Below are 4,621 nucleotides of genomic sequence, written 5' to 3' on the forward strand. Positions count from 1 at the left end.
AATTTAGACAATATAACTGTCTTTGTGTAAAAATTAAATCAAATTGATGTTTCAAAATTAATTGTTTTAGCTATTGTTCCAGTTATTCCCCATTCAGCATCACTCTAATAAAAATGTTAAATAATAATAACGTCCATTTTCTTAGCCTGTACCCCCCTCTGGTGGTCAAATGCTGTAATTACAACAAGGCGCCACCAAGGCAAAGTTCACTCCGGACGATTTATGTCATTTTAAAATAATCTCTGTCGGATAAAATCTGTATTTACCTTCAAACGGAGAGGAAGAGAGAACAACGAGACAAAATAAACCAAATGAATGAGACTGCGGAAGGAGACAGGCAGGTATCGGACATATTGCAGCCAAAAAGAGCCTGAGGTTGTAGAAATAAGGAAGTGAAGCCACCTTCATGTGAAGACTGGAGGTGAGGGAGTGGTTACCTGCTGCTGTCAGCTCCTCTCACACACAAACCGAACCAGTTGGACTTCTCAGGAGGATCTGGAGACTTTTTATTATTATTATTTTTATTCTTGGAGGAACTCAAACACAACCAGGTATGTCTTCAATCTCACTTGTGACACTTTGAGCTTCCTATGAAGCCCCTTAATTTGAACCACATTGACACGTTCATCATGGACGCACAGAAAGTTAAATCCCAGCTTTTTACTTTGACTGCTCGAGATTAGTTTAAAAAGACACGTAAAGCCTAAAGAACTCCTTTTCTGCAGCTTGTCTGCTTTATATTTGAGGGACTAGCTGATTGTAACGGGACTTGCTCTGACACGAAGCGTGTCTGTGCAGGTGAGGCGGAGGCAGCAGGTACATTCCAGTCTTTGAGGGGTGTTCAGGCTCATCTGAAGGCCTCAGATCAGGAAGTCCCATCAGCTGTTCTGTCACGATCAACAGCGTCGAATGTGAGAGGATGACTGAAAAATAATGACACATTTATCATGAGCCTGAATGGTTTGAGGGGGAGTTGAACTGGGCGCACAAGTTTGAACTGAATGAGGCTTTTTCTGTGAAATCAGTTATAAAGTGTTTCAGATTAATGTGACAGTCCTGCCCAGGATGAGTGAGGGCAAACATCTGCCCACAGCTGCAGTGAACTGCTATCTGATGCTGCTGTCAGAGCTGCATGTCCTGACACATTTGATGCTTTTTTTCTCTTCTTCTTCTTCTACTTCTTTTTTCTTCACCGAACTACTTTACTTAGAAACAAAGACAGCACTGATCCTGTCAACTCGTAGTAACTTTTTTTTTGTTTGCAGTTTTACAAACCCTGACACAGACTTGATTTGCATCTTATCTGTTTTGAATCTTGTGGTCCACAACTACTAAATGAAAACATTCACTATTAAAAAGCAAAAAAATAAACTTGACTTACTTTTTTTAAAATTCAGCTATAGAAAACCATTAACTATAGTTTTTATTTTGTGTTTAAGTGAAAGAAAGTACCATAAACATCCTCAAATATGTAATTTTATTAACTTGTTTGGACACGTGAACCAAAACCTAGAGTTTCAGACTAAGATCTTATTAATGTTTAGAAAAGACAGATTTAGTCTAACCTCGAAAACAACTATATCCTACACAGTCTGTTAGGGCTTTAAGCATACGTTGTGAATGATTCTCAGCTACTACCACCCCAAATTTCAGCTCTATACGTGCAACATTCATTCAGGTATAGCTATTCCTGTGTAGGCTTAATTAAGTTAGCCATGGCAGCCAACTTGAATTGGGTTGACTCCAAAAGTTAACCACTTCCAGATGAACACTCAGTGATTATTTTCTGAAGGTTTCATGGAAATCTGTATAGAGGTATTTGAGATATTTTGCTCACAGACAAACGGGGTTAACTCCAAACATTAAGATTTTTTAGGCAAAGATGTCACACAGTGCTTTGTGCTTAAAGTATGTGTTAAAGACAACACTCAGCTACTACCACCATAAATTTTAGCTCAATATCTTTAAGGTTGGCTGAGTTATAACAATTAATTAGCTTTTTAATGTCAGTTGGTTTTGGTGGCCATCTTGAATTTGATTGACTCCAAACTTTAATTAGTTCTAGAGGCCCATAAAATGATTAGTTTCTGCAAGTTTCAATGAAATCGATCCATTAGGCTATGAGATATTTTGCTAACAGACAAAGATGATTCCAATAGTTAATGTCAAAGTTTTAAACACAGATAAAGTGATAAGTATAGCACTCAAATTATCCAATGGGGATCACTCTCAGCTATTACCACAGTCAAATGTAGCTCATAATCTGTAAAGTTGGAGCTGATTTTGTGTTAGCTAAGATTTCTTTGCTGTAGCCGCCATCTTGAAACGAATCAACTCCAAAAGTTAATCGGGTTTAGTCGATCACCCAGTGATTATTTTCTCAAAGTTTCATTAAAACACATCCAGTGGGTCATGAGAAATTTTGCTAACAGACACACAAAAGGCAAAGACATTATTGCACCACTTTCAGCTGTGGTAATAATTCATTAAAATGGTAAAAATTCACATGGTTTGTGTGCCCTCCTCCTGGTTTGTGACTTTGCTTTCGATCTGTGGGGTTATTGCAAACAGACTGCGGTCTTTCTGTGTACTTTAGCTTCCTCTTTCCTCAAGTGTCGTCTTGTTTAACGGCGTTTCCTCTCCGCCGGCCCCCTGAGGAATTTCACCCTGGAGTATCTTCAGTCTGAGGCAGATGTGTGTTTTCAGTCCAGCCGAACATACATGAGGAACTGTTACAGCTGCAGTGTAATGAATAACCTCATTGTCCCACTGAAGCCTCTGTGGTGTTCAAAGTGCTGCTTCTTAGCACTTTGGTAACAAAAAAAAAGAAAAAAAAAAGAAGAAAGTCTTATTTAGGAATCTATTGTTTGTCGGTGTGCTGTCTTGTGTTTTCTCAATATATCTTCTAATCTCTCTTTCACTCTTTCTCATTACATTTCACTTTTTTCTCTCTCTTTCTTTTTTTTCTATTAAAAAAAAGCCACTGATGATGAAGAAGCTAAGATACTAATATTCTGATATTAAGTTCTGCTTTCCACTGAAGTGGCAAAAAAAAATAAAAAAGGGAATCTATTGTTACCATAGAGAAACGTGTGGCTGCTACAGAGTTTGAACAAAAACACCATGCAATTCCTGGAAGGATTTTCACACAACTTATTTTTGTGTCATGTTGGTCACCTTCTTTAAAGCGCTCCGTTTGCTTTACAATCCACCGGTCAGAGTATGTGTTGTGAACGACTCTCAGCTACTACCACGCTGAGTTTTACGTCAATATCTGTAAAACTGACCAAGTTAGGCATGCTTTTGTGGTGGACATTCTCAGTTAGCTTTGGCGGCCATCTTGAATTATACTGACTCCAAACAATTAACAGTTTTAGATGTAAACTCAGGCATTACTTCTTGAGAGTTTCAATAAAATCCGTGCAGTGGTTCGTGAAATATTTTGCTAACACACACACACACACACACACACACACACACACACACACACACACGAGAAAAAACATTACAACATCTTTACAACTTGGATAATAACTCACCACAGTTACAAAACAAGTTTTATTGGATGAGCGTTGGTCAATATGTTGCTGGTCCAAGATGGTCGGTCAGAAATGTTTGAAGGTAATATTGGTGCAAAAGCAAACGTGAACATTTGTGTTACAAACCACAGTCTATAGAAAGAGAAGTAAAAGAGAGAGTTCAACCTTTTTTCCTGTTTTTTATTTTTAATTTATTTATTTATTCTGATTAGTCAGTGTATTGCCAGCAATAGACAACATTATTGACAAACGTTGTTCAGGTGCGGCTGTGATGTCATCATTTTCCCAAAACGTCTCTTATAACTAATTTAGTCCAGTTTTTTAAAAACTGCAACTATGGACAGCGAGGCCCTGTTTATGTGGTCTCAATCACCGAAAGGCATAATTGTCTGTTAGCAAAATATCTCATGAACCTTTGCACAGATTTTAATGAAACTTTCAGCAAATGATCTTTGGATGTACAAATACAACTGATTAAGTTTTGGAACCACCTGTTTGGCCGACACAGATAACATAATTTAGAAAACTGAAAAAATGCTGTAATTCAGTCACTTTTCCAAATACTTTGCTAAAATAGGTTGCAGTTGTAGCTGAGAGTCATTCACAGAGAACGCTTTAAAAGCAGCTCGTTGCGTGAGGTAATCACTGTGTAAAATTGTCGCTTTAACTGTTTGCTTTAACACTATTTGTCTGTTAGCAAAATATCTCAAAAAGCACAAGATGAAGTTTTATTAAAACCTTCAGAAAGCAATCATTGGACGTGCAGCTACAATTGTTTAACTTTTAGAGTCAATCGAATTAAGGATGGCTGCGACGCGCTCTGTAACTGCAACTTAGTCAGTTTGACAAATACTGAGCTAATTTTTGATGTGGTGGTAGCTGAGAGTCATACACAACACATATCTTAATAAAAATCTTGAGGCATGGCCAAAACTGTTTTTTCTTCTTTAAACACTTCAGGTCTCCTTGCTTATCCAATCTAGTTCAGGTTTTAATTTGTAGATAGTTTATTAGGGGTCCAAGCCCGAGGGAGCAGGGTAACGCAGCTGCAAAGCAGCAGCGTTTCCATGTCTCCAGCGGAG

At 37.9% G+C, this 4,621-nt stretch overlaps 1 protein-coding gene across 2 annotated transcripts in view; it reads left to right on the top strand.

The window, feature by feature from the left end:
- The first annotated feature begins 402 nt into the window (after positions 1 to 402).
- ptk2bb (protein tyrosine kinase 2 beta, b) overlaps positions 403 to 4,621 on the top strand; it is a 23,210-nt gene continuing 18,991 nt past the window's right edge. For both annotated transcript variants that reach the window (XM_014019462.1, XM_014019464.1), the window contains exon 1: positions 403 to 551. The gene's annotated coding sequence lies outside the window, so the exon portion shown is untranslated. The remainder of the gene's footprint in view (positions 552 to 4,621) is intronic.

Source organism: Austrofundulus limnaeus, unplaced genomic scaffold (genome assembly GCF_001266775.1).
Source record: "Austrofundulus limnaeus strain Quisiro unplaced genomic scaffold, Austrofundulus_limnaeus-1.0 Scaffold222, whole genome shotgun sequence".
Taxonomy (NCBI): domain Eukaryota; kingdom Metazoa; phylum Chordata; class Actinopteri; order Cyprinodontiformes; family Rivulidae; genus Austrofundulus; species Austrofundulus limnaeus.